This window comes from Natator depressus, chromosome 6 (genome assembly GCF_965152275.1).
Source record: "Natator depressus isolate rNatDep1 chromosome 6, rNatDep2.hap1, whole genome shotgun sequence".
NCBI lineage: Eukaryota > Metazoa > Chordata > Testudines > Cheloniidae > Natator > Natator depressus.
The window spans coordinates 54,156,055-54,168,818 of NC_134239.1; the positions used below are offsets into that span (position 1 = coordinate 54,156,055).

At 40.2% G+C, this 12,764-nt stretch overlaps 1 long non-coding RNA gene across 1 annotated transcript in view; it reads right to left on the reverse strand.

The window, feature by feature from the left end:
- Positions 1-12,764, reverse strand: part of LOC141990048 (uncharacterized) — an 86,195-nt gene that overhangs the window by 15,140 nt on the left and 58,291 nt on the right. The window contains exon 2 of the long non-coding RNA XR_012640062.1: positions 5,391-5,475. This is a non-coding gene — a long non-coding RNA (uncharacterized LOC141990048). The remainder of the gene's footprint in view (positions 1-5,390; positions 5,476-12,764) is intronic.

A 12,764-nucleotide genomic window follows, 5' to 3' on the forward strand; every position in this document is an offset into this window, starting at 1 on the left:
TATTAAATGTTTGCCACACAAAAAGATTTTATTTTTCCAGCTGGATTCTCTGGCAGCCTCCTCCCAGCACACTATTCTTGTCACAGTGGTTTAACACTGTTTTTAAATGCATTTACTTTAGCCCCAGGCTAGTGTGCAGCCTTTCTGCTTGGTCTTTTTCACCTACTCCTCTCCACTGATAATGGAAGGGAGGCGCTGAATTGAAAGACCTTGTTGAGCAGGGCAAGGCCAAGCTTGACTAAGGTGTATTGATGTGAAATGATTAATCTTTCTGATCATTTCTAATAAGAGAAACAAGGTCCTATTTATCACTTTCTACTATCTCCTTTTCAAAAAGTCTCTCAAACCAATAGTTTATTGTGTTGATGGAAGGAAAGAAAATAGTAGATGTATTTGAATCATGTGCAGCACACAGACAAATTTACATGTCAATTTATGAAAGCAGCTATCTGGCCTTTCCTCCAATCAACAGAACAAACTATTGCCAGAGATCAGAGTTTGGACCCATATAGATAATACGGGCTAAATCATGGCCACTTAGATTGTACAGTCTTTAATACAGAGACCATCTTTTTGTTCAGTATTTGTGCAGGACGTAGCAGTTCAGCGGGTTCAGGACTGGGGCTCCTAACCACAATGAAAATACAAATAATTAATAAATAATATCTATAGGTAAGGAAGTTCAAATCCCAAACTCTTAGAGATTATAAGGCCGAAATCCTGGACTCTGGCACACTATCTGAGTGTTAGTGGCAATGCACTCTAGGGATCCCTGCAGAAGGAGGTGGGGTTCATGATGAAATATTTTGCTTTGCAGACTTCCCTCCTCCTCCCCTCAGCCCGCCAAAATAAAATAAAATAAAAAGGAGAGGCCTGATTATGACAGTTCTTCATCGCTAATTAGTTAAGGCTAAAATCTGATACCCTTATTTAGCACCTTTCTCCCCATACGTTCCATGAGACTACTCATAAAGTGAAGTAACATTTAACATGAGTGAGGTATCAGAATCTATTGTTTGTCCTGCAATTAACTCATAAAACCAAAAGGAAACAAAAATTGGAGTTATTCCTGGCACAGAAGACTTAGTTGTACTTAAATTTACCAAACTTATTTCTGGGGCAGCTCCATCAAAGAAGGAGATTGCTGAAATGACTCAGGACTTTAAGCCACCCATTCTTCTCTTCTCTGACCTATTTAATTTCTAGTTGATTGGCTTCATCCAATTTAATTTTTGTCAGAAATCATGGCCAGTCCAGCTGTTCAATTTATCTGAAGCCATATCACCTCACGCTACAATTTCATCAAATCTCATTAAACTAAGCAGGATTGGGCCAGGTCAGTACTTGGATGGGAGAAAAATCCAGATGTTGCCTGAAGTATTGTTGTTGATGTCTCCTCTGCCTCAGTATTGACTAGATCTGGTTGGAAAATGGTAAATATTTTCAGAGAAATATTTTAAAAAGAAATGATTTTTTAAATTATTTTTAAAAGACAATTCACTGAATTTCTTTTATATTTTTGACAAATGTTTGGTTTTCTGTTTTTGTTTTCAAAAACAGTAATTGTTCTGTTTTCAGGGTTTTTTTAACCCCTCCCCTACACACACACACACACACACACACACAGAGACACATGCACACACCTGAACATTTATAAAGAAACATTTCCTGTGAAAATTTTCATTTTCAAACAAGCCATTTTTTATTTGGGAAAAAAAATGAAAATGTTTGACCAGCTGTAGTATTGACTTATTGTCATACAGGCCCTGACACTGTAGCTGGAGGTCCCTTATTCTGGGTCAGATATAAATTTGTCCTTAGGCACTCACTTCCCTTGCAAATCCCATGTTTTCCCACAGTTTTCACATGAGTACAGGTGTTCTTCCCAAAGTCCAGACCAAATACCAGTCTGGGTAATTACATTCTACCTACCTGAACTGCACTTTTAGATTCATTTGGAGAAGCTATTCTATACTTCCTGTGTTGTAAAGTGCTACTACTGCAGAATCACTGCTCCATTCCACTCCAGAGCTAGTTGCAGTTTGGTATTGAGTAAGTGATTGTGTGTGTGGATGTGCACGCATCTCTCTCTCTCTCTCTCTCTCTCTCATACACACAGGCTCCTCTTTTTATATGAGTTTCTTTCCCACAAAAGAATCAGTTTTCTAACTGGAAGATGTATTAGCTTCCTTAATTTTGGTTTGTTTTTCCCATTAGTAATTTTTAAAATGTGGATAACTTTGTAGAATGATGCACATGCAGATGTCATGATTAAGAAAGAATTTTACTTTTATCACAGATCTCTCACCCTATAAATTAATGAGTGACACATTTGACTATGCAAGAAGCCTTATCTAGCAATCAATTTCATGATAATCATTGTGGATATTTTGACACTGATATCTGACTCTGTGGTTTCATTGATAAACTGAGTATAGGGCACTACATTTGCCCATACCCCATGAGGAAGGGTCCCTATCTTTTCTTCCCCTTAACAAGAATGAAAGTCAATATGTGAAGTTCAACCCTGATTAGTATTGTATACCGCCATGCAGGCTTGTGTATTTCCATACATAAACAACCCAGCACTGATATATCATACAGAAAAAAATCAATTAATCATATACAGAAACCAGGATGCTCCTATTGCTAATGATAATTTACACAGAAAGCAATAGATTACATAACATCACACATCATTTTCAATTTTATCAGATTATACAAAGCTTTATAACACAGTATTTTAGATAAGACCAGTACGGCTCTCAAACAAATCAATGTGATTTAAATCAAGATACGCAATCTCACAGAAAAGCAAATTAGTCTCACACTATATAGTGAGAGACTACAAGAAAATGGAGTGTCTGTTCAGATTAGAAATGTTTCAGAGTAGCAGCCGTGTTAGTCTGTATTCGCAAAAAGAAAAGGAGTACTAGTGGCACCTTAGAGACTAACCAATTAATTTGAGCATAAGCTTTCGTGAGCTACAGCTCACTTCATCAGATGCATTCAGTGGAAAATACATTGAGGAGATTTATATACACACAGAACATGAAAAAATGGGATCATGTTCGTGGGGGTGGAGGGGCAGAAGGAAAGGCCCCGAAATAGGACAGATTCTTCTACTGGACTAAGAGTATAGTTAGAAATGACGCTTGAAGTTATGAGTTTAAAATCTGGTTGAAAAGTTCTGGAGTGTATGGATATAGCAGTTTTGTGAGTAAATCTAGTTGAATATTACCTGAGCTCCTTGAACCTGCATAATTAGCCAGAAATTCCAATCTTAGGACAGTGGTCCTTGTGAATAGAGCTGGTCAAAATCTCTAAAATGAAGAATGTTCTGCAGAAAATTGTCCTTTTTTTTGGAAATAAAATTATTCAGCCCAATACAAAACAAAATATCATTTACCAAAACATTCTGTTTTTGGACAAATTTTAGAAGCAAAGACTTGTTCAGTTTCAAACACGTCAATGCAAATAAAATGAAAATTTTGACAATTTTAATGAAATTACTTTTAACATTTTCGCCCAGCTCCACTTGTTAGTTTTTTCACTACATGCTTGCATAAAACATATCCTCTAGCAAGACATGATCCTGCATCCTTTACTCACTTGAACAATCTGCTTTCATACAAAGAACTACTCAGGTAAGTAAGGGCAGTAGGATTAGGCCTGCAATTGCTGAGTTTAAAACAAATTAATGTGTCTATCATTAAGGTATTTCACTGAGACTAAAGTAACAAGCAGTTTTTGAAAGCAATTCTATCTAAAACTAAAGCACCGCCTAATTCTGATCTTAGTTACATTGCTGTAAATTTTGGAATATTGGTTTTAATGGTAGTGTTTTGGAGTTACAAACAATATAACTGAGATCACAATCTGGCATATATTCTGAGGGATAGACTCTCTTATATGCCAGGAAAGACTTGCAGAGCTCTTGCAGTTCAAAGGTATCCTAAAACCAGCTAACTGGCCGTTGCACAAGGGAATCCTTGGATGTCATTGAGCAATGATAGTAGTTCCTATATTATCTCCTCATGGTGACCAGCATACACCTCAGTGATCTCTGGCTATTGTAACAGTTCCTAGGGACGATAGGCAGCCATCCTAAATTAAAGCGTACTGGGATCAGACTGGCAGCTAGATGGGAACTGGCTGGGCACAAATAGGACCCCAGGATTAGAGGAGAAGAAATCCTTGTACCCCTATTTCCACAGCTTCATTTAGCACTCCCTGGCTTCAGTGGTGGATCTGGACCTTTATATAATTTATGTCTGTGAAAAGATCGACTGATATTTAAGTACCTCTGGTTATTTTCTTAAATACCAAATCAAGGAACTGTCATATCTAAATGTTGACCTGTCAAATTACAAATAATGTCTTGTGGGAGGAACAGGTTCAATCCTATCTTATTGGTAGTGCTTCAGCAGTTGTCACTAAACAGACATATGTATTGGCATACATAGTATTGTGTGATCCTTACATCCTTGTTGATGTTCTCAGGGTTATTTGGAAACCTTAAAAGTATAGACAATCATGGGTGTTCCATAGATGTTGGGATATACATTTTAATAAACAAATAGGAAACATTAATGGAATTAAATCACAACATACTCCAAAAATTCAGAAGCCTGGAAATTACTATTTTGTCTCTGAGACAAAAGAAAATAGGCAAGAGCATTGTTAATAATAATAATACTTGGCACTCTGCATCTTCATAGCACCATAATAATAATACTTAGCACTTCACTTCTTCCAGGGACAATGCAAACATTAACTAATGAATCCTCACAACACCTCTGTGTGTGAGAGAGAGATCCTTATTACACAAATAAGGGAAACCGAAATACAGAAAAATTATAGGGCCCAATTTTTTCCAGGATGGCCAATTTTAGACTCATATGTGGCCTGATTTTCAGTTAAAGAGCTGTGTGAGCTTAACACATCAAAAAAGCATGCCTTAGAAGTACCTAAAATTGGACATCAAAAAAAATTGAGGCACCTAAAATTTGAGAAAAAAGAAAAGGAGTACTAGTGGCACCTTAGAGACTAACCAATTTATTTGAGCATAAGCTTTCGTGAGCTACAGCTCACTTCATCGATCCGAAAGCTTATGCTCAAATAAATTGGGTAGGCTCTAAGGTGCCACTAGTACTCCTTTTCGTTTTGCGAATACAGACCAACACGGCTGCTACTCTAAAACGTAAAATTTGAGGGCACTTCTGATATTTTGCCATTATCACTTTGTCTAGTGCTCAGCCACTAGTTTCTTAATATCCAAAATTAATAAGAAAAAAGAGTGGAAGTGAGTAGCAGGTACATGAGAGTGGGAAGCAGATGAGGTTGGAGACAGGAGAAGTTAATTGTTGGTATAAAGAGTCGCATGGTACCTTTTTGTGGACTTTTAGGATCCAATTCTGACATCAGGCATGATATCTACATTTTCACAAGGTGCTGCTGGTACTGGTGTCACTGCTGCAAAAAAAGATGATGGCTCATAAATTTTGCTCCCAAAGGACCCAGTGCTTGCAACCAACTGTGTGGTGCTGCCTGGGTACCATTAAAGCAATCCAGTGTGCTCAGACAAGTTCCCCTCTCCAGCACAGTTCTTTTTTGCCTCTAATCTTCCTCCTGCTGCTGTTTCCAAGTGGGCATGTCTCAAATACGGCTTAGACCCCAATCCTGCAAATACTCAGTGGGACTACTCAAAGTTAACTAGATGCATAAGGAGCAGGGTTTTAGTGTATTAAAGTAGGCTTTGAAAGGTGAAGTTAAGTGAAAATTTCAGCAAACTCATGACATACATTCAACTAATAAGAGCACAAGGTATCACAGCATTCTCAGCACCTCTTTGTTACCAAAGACATATTACCTAATGATGTAAACTCTCTAGGCCTGACTCCTATCTCATGAACACTGCAGTAAACTAGGAGTAAATGTTCTACAGTTAATGGAGTCACACTGGTATAAAAACAAAATTTACAGTTAAAAATCAGGATCCACCTATTCAAAGAGATGCACAGGGAAAAAGACAGCATTTGAAACATTTTGATATAGCGGTATAAAAATAGAGCCGATACCAACACCAATTGAAATCAGAGACTTCCCATTGATGTCAGTGGATTAGGGATCAGTTTTGTAGTTTCAAGATAGGATAACTAATTATGATTCTTTGGAAGATAACCAGATAACTTTCCTATGGAGGAAATTAGTTATTACTGAAGCATATGGTACTGGCCAAAGGCAAAGACCAGGGCTGGCCTTACCATGAGGTGAACTGAGGCAGCCGCCTCCGGTGCCAGACGGGGGCGAGGAGGGCTCCACTAGGACCCAGAGTGTAGAAAATTGTGTCTGCTGCTGGTGCATATCTATTCTCTCTGCTCTAGATGCACAGAGATGGTGGAGTGCTGAGCTGGAGGAAGGAGGGCACAAGAGACATAACAGGCATCTAGGAGAAAAGGTGAGAGGAAATAACACAAAGCAGCAGGAGGTGCAGGGAGAGAGGAGGAGGAGGAGCCTCTTATGTACCTCTCTAGCACCCCCAGGAGCCTGGACTGATTAACCCCAGCTTCTCAGGGAATTTCCTGTTTCCTGCTGTTTCCCTGAACCCACTTGAGAAGAACAGGCAGTCAACTGAAGTAGTAGGAGCCAGTTAGGCCCTTAAGATGCTGATATGTTCCCTCACTCAGGCCCTGCTACCAGCCTGCTTATTTGTCCCCTTCAATTGAGTGTTGAGAGCCACTATAGCTGGCACAGAACAGCAGTCATGAGTGAAAGAAGAAAACGCCCCTCTGGGGCAGCATTCAGAAAAAGAAAGCAATCAAAGGAAGCTTTTCTATGTAAGCAGGAAGGAGCTCTCCTGAGATATATAGGCACAAATGTTCATGGTGAGCCTTCTGGGTACAGTGAGGATCTGAGTGGTGAGGAGATGCCTGATCTTCCAGTCAGTAAGAGTGCAGGTGACTTGGCAGCTACTGCAGCATCCATATCTCCATCTCAAATGGATGTAACCATGCACATTCCTAAAGAAAAGTGTAGATCAGAGAAGAGTGTGGTGGAGGCGCAAGAAACAGCTGCTGCTGAGTTTAGTTCCTTAAGTTGAGATGATCCAGGACTCTGGACCCACTTGAGCAGTAGCCTGAGGGACTTCCTTGTACTGCATGGGCCACAGCAAGTGAAAAACTTCATGTTCCCCAAAGACAGTGAAAACAAAAGTTTCCATCCAACACATTACTGGCGTGAAATCCCCAATGGTGACAAAGTGGAGAGGCCCTGGCTTATGTACTCAAAAACCCAGAATGCTGCATACTGTTTTTGTTGCAAACTCTTCCAGTCTAATGTTCCAGCCACATTGAGTTCTACAAGAACAAAGGACCGGAAAAATCTGGATAGAAATCTGGCATGCCATGAGAAGGCAGCAAATCACCAGAGAGCATTCCATAGGTGGAAAGAGCTTGAGATGAGACTAAGGTTAAAGGCCACCATAGATGATCAGCATCAAGAGAAGATTGCATCAGAGTCTCTTTACTGGCAAAATGTTCTGAAAAGGCTCATTGCCATTGTGAGAATGCTTGCTTCCCAAAACCTAGCACTGCATGGCACTTCAGAACATCTGTATGTGCTAAACAATGGAAACTTCCTGAAAAATTGTGGAGCTGATGGCTGAGTTTGATGTTGTACTCTAGGAGCATCTAAGAAGAGTCACCACCCAAGAAATGTATACACACCACTACCTTGGAAAAACAATTCAAAATGATATCATACAGTTACTGGCAACAAAAGTCAAACAGAAGATTGTGGCAGATCTGAAGTCAGCAAGATATTACTCTGTTATTCCGGACTGCACACCTGACATCAGCCATATGGAACAAATGACTTTAATGGTGCGTTTTGAAACAACAACAGAACCTAGTGAAAATGTCCCTGCAATGGTAACTGTCAGCAAGCATTTTCTGGAATTTATTGACATTGATGATACTACAGGAGCTGGGATGACAAATGTGCTTCTTAAAAAGCTGGAAGATACAGGAATTGTGATAGCTGACAATGAGAGGTCAGGGCTATGATAATGGTGCCAACATGAGAGGAAAGAACAGAGGAGTGCAGACACAGATCCGAGCTTTTTTTGTCTCATGCAGTTCTCATTCATTGAACTTCGTGGTCAGTGATGCAGCATCAGCTTCTAGTGAGGCTGATGAATTTTTTAATGTAATTCAAACCATCAATGTATTTTTCTCTGCATTAACTCATCGATGGCAAATTTTGAAGCAACATCTGGGAACCTCCTCTCTGACACTGAAACCACTGAGCGCCACACGATGGGAAAGTTGAGTGGAGGTGATAAAGCCTATCAAACACCAAATTAGGAAGACAGATGATGCCATAGTTGCCATTATGGAGTATAATGCTATGACAGGAACTGTTCATGGGAGAACAAAGGCAAAGGGAAATGGAATCACCAGAAACATACATAACTTCAAATTTCTGTGTGGCTTAGTGTTGTGGCATGACATACTGATTGAAATAAATGTTGTAAGCAAGAGACTCCAAGGTGTTGACCTCGATATATCTGGAACAATGGAACAACTGGACAAAGCAAAATCATACCTACAGTCTTACCGATCAGATTAATAGATTCATAGATTCATAGATACTAAGCTCAGAAGGAACCATTATGATCATCTAGTCCGACCTCCTGCACAACGCAGGCCACAGAATCTGACCCACCCACTCCTGCGAAAAACCTCTCTCCTATGTCTGAGCTATTGAAGTCCTCAAATCCTGGTTTAAAGACTTCAAGGAGCAGAGAATCCTCCAGCAAGTGACCCATGCCCCATGCTACAGAGGAAGGTGAAAAACCTCCAGGACCTCTTCCAATCTGCCCTGGAGGAAAATTCCTTCCCAACTCCAAATATGGCAATCAGCTAAACCCTGAGCATATGGGCAAGATTCACCAGCCAGATACCCAGGAAAGAATTTTCTGTAGTAACTCAGATCCCACCCCATCTAACATCCCATTACAGACCATTGGGCCGATTTACCATGAATATTTAAAGATCAATTAATTACCAAAATCATGTTATCCCATCATACCATCTCCTCCATAAACTTATCGAGTTTAATCTTGAAGCCAGATAGGTCTTTTGCCCCCACTGCTTCCCTTGGAAGGCTATTCCAAAACTTCACTCCTCTGATGGTTAGAAACCTTCGTCTAATTTCTAATCTAAATTTCCTAGTGGCCAGTTTATATCCATTTGTTCTTGTGTCCACATTGGTACTGAGTTTAAATAATTCCTCTCCCTCTCTGGTATTTATCCCTCTGATATATTTATAGAGAGCAATCATATCTCCCCTCAACCTTCTTTTAGTTAGGCTAAACAAACCAAGCTCCCTGAGTCTCCTTTCATAAGACAAGTTTTCCATTCCTCGGATCATCCTAGCAGCCCTTCTCTGTACCTGTTCCAGTTTGAATTCATCCTTCTTAAACATGGGAGACCAGAACTGCACACACTATTCCAGGTGAGGTCTCACCAGTGCCTTGTATAACAGTACTAAAACCTCCTTATCTCTACTGGAAATACCTCGCCTGATGCATCTCAAGACCGCATTAGCTTTTTTCACGGCCATATCACATTGGCAGCTCATAGTCATCCTATGATCAACCAATACTCTAAGGTCCTTCTCCTCCTCCATTACTTCTAATTGATGTGTCCCCAGCTTATAACTAAAATTCTTGTTATTAATCCCTAAATGCATGACCTTACACTTCTCACTATTAAATTTCATCCTATTACTATTACTCCAGTTTACAAGGTCATCCAAATCTTCCTGTATGATTTCCCGGTCCTTCTCTAAATTAGCAATACCTCCCAGCTTTGTATCATCCGCAAACTTTATTAGCATACTCCCCCTTTTTGTGCTGATGTCAGTAATAAAAAGATTAAATAAGATTGGTCCCAAAACTGATCCCTGAGGAACTCCACTGGTAACCTCCCTCCAGCCTGACGGTGCACCTTTCAGTAGGACCCACTGTAGTCTCCCTGTTAACCAATTCCTTATCCACCTTTCAATTTTCATATTGATCCCCATCTTTTCCAATTTAACTAATAATTCCCCATGTGGCACAGTATCAAACGCCTTACTGAAATCTAGGTAAATTAGATCCACTGCGTTTCCTTTGTCTAAAAAATCTGTTACTTTCTCAAAGAAGGAGATCAGGTTGGTTTGGCACGATCTACCTTGTCTAAAACCATGTTGTATTTTGTCCCATTTACCATTGACCTCAATGTCCTTAACTACTTTCTCCTTCAAAAGTTTTTCCAAGACCTTGCATACTACATATGTCAAACTAACAGGCCTGTAGTTACCCGGATCACGTTTTTTCCCTTTCTTAAAAATAGGAACTATGTTAGCAATTCTCCAATCATACGGTACAACCCCTGAGTTTACAGATGCATTAAAAATTCTTGCTAATGGGCTGGCAATTTCATGTGCCAATTCTTTTAATATTCTTGGATGAAGATTATCTGGACCCCCCGATTTAGTCCCATTAAACTGTTTGAGTTTCGCTTCTACCTCAGATATGGTAATATCTACCTCCATATCCTCATCTTCATTTGTCATGCTACCATTATCCCTAAGATCCTCTTTAGCCTTATTAAAGACTGAGGCAAAGTATTTGTTTAGATATTGGGCCATGCCTAGATTATCCTTGACTTCCACTCCATCCTCAGTGTTTAGAGGTCCCACTTCTTCTTTCTTTGTTTTCTTCTTATTTATATGGCTTTAGAACCTTTTACTACTGGTTTTAATTCCCTTTGCAAGGTCCAACTCTACTTGACTTTTAGCCTGTCTCACTTTATCCCTACATATTCTGACCTCAATAAGGTAGCTTTCCTTGCTGATCCCTCCCATCTTCCACTCCCTGTATGCTTTCTGCTTTTTCTTAATCACCTCTCTGAGATGCTTGCTTATCCAGCTTGGTCTACAACTCCTGCCTATGAATTTTTTCCCCTTTCTTGGGATGTAGGCTTCCAATAGCTTCTGCAGCTTTGATTTAAAGTAATCCCAGGCCTCCTGGATGAGGGATTTCAAAATGTTCTGAAGAGTGCACAGAAGTTGGCAGAGGAACTTCACACTGAAGCTATTTTCCTACCCATTCAAGAATACAAAAGTCACCAAAGAAGAAGACATTTTGATTTCAAGGCATGGGATAATCCCATAAGAGATCCCAAACAACAATCCAAAGTTGAATTCTTTAACCAGGTACTAGATTGTGCATTACAGTCAGTTGAAGAACATTTCATGCAGTTCAAGGAAGTTGTATGATAATCCAAAACTCCTCACTGTAGCTGAAGAAGACCTAAACCAGCAATGCAGGGCACTAGAGACAGTGTTGACACATGGTGACATGCGCGATATTGATGCGAGTGATTTAGGTGATGAACTGAAAGCCCTTTCAAGATACATTTCAGCAGGATCAACTCCAAAGGCTGTTCTGGAATATATGTGCACAAATAAGATGACCACCCTCTTTCCAAATGCTTTTGTTGCTCTGCACATACTTCTAACACTTCCTGGAACAGTTGCCAGTGGAGAACGCAGCTGCTCCAAGCTGAAGTTAATAAAAATACATCTACGTTCCACAATGACACAGGACAGTCTGGTCAGCCTTGCAACCATCTCAGTAGAGCACGAGCTGGCCCAGACTGTGGACCTTCAGCAGGAAGCAGTTCAAATCTTTGCAACCAAGAAGGCACGGAAAGCACTTTGATTATTCAAACAGACAAAAATGCCAGTGTTTACTATACGGACAAGAAAAGTTACATTTGCTGTTCAGGCGTTTGAAAGTTAAGTGTTACTGAAAATTTTTGAACACGGTATTTTAAGTTGTTAGTTCTCCTTTATTGGGGTAGGTAGCAGAGCAGTACCATGAGAGGAGTGGAACAGGAAGAAGGCAAAATTGAGACCTTTCGAAGTTTTGGCCCAAGCGAGTGGGTATGGGGGTGTCATTTGAGCTCCCCACCTCAGATGCCAAAATGTTGTGGGCCGACCCTGGCAATGACTGGAGGTGAACTAGATGGGCCGTTGCCCTGATCAAGTATGGAATTTCCATTTTCCCATGACATTCCTTTTCAGACGTCTGGGATCTAAAGGTGGGATCTATGAAGGAATTTAAGTGTTGCAACGCTATACATGACAGCACCTAAGTTTTAGGTGCCTAGAAATACACAGGAACATCACTGCTGTTCACAACCTGCGTTAGGTATCTAAGCTCCCTATACATTGAATGGAGAAAGATAGGCACCTAAGAATGCAATCCACAAACCCAGCATGCTAAGTGGGAAGGAGTTTAAGATGGAGACATTTACCAGAGAGGTGTATGCTAATCCCTGCTCTTGGAAATAGGAATCTAAATCCAAGCTGCAGGGCAGTACCTAACTCTGCCAGCAATCCACGAATGAGAGAAGACAGGCATTTTGCTGCCTAAGTTACGTGTGGGGCCTGAAACAAAACTGGGGCCTGGGAGGAGCATGGCGACAACTTCCCTGATAACCTTTAGCCTAGTAGATAGGGTACTCACCCAGGATGTGGGAGATCCCCCACTTCAAGTCCTCCTCCTTCTTGAAAGGGAGAAAGGATTTGAACAGGGATCTGCTACCTCTCAGGGTAATGCTCTAACCTTTGGCTTTAGAGTCATTCTAAGTCTTTCTCTGTCCCAATTATATTTAACTATTCAATCTTTCAATTAAAGCGGAACAACT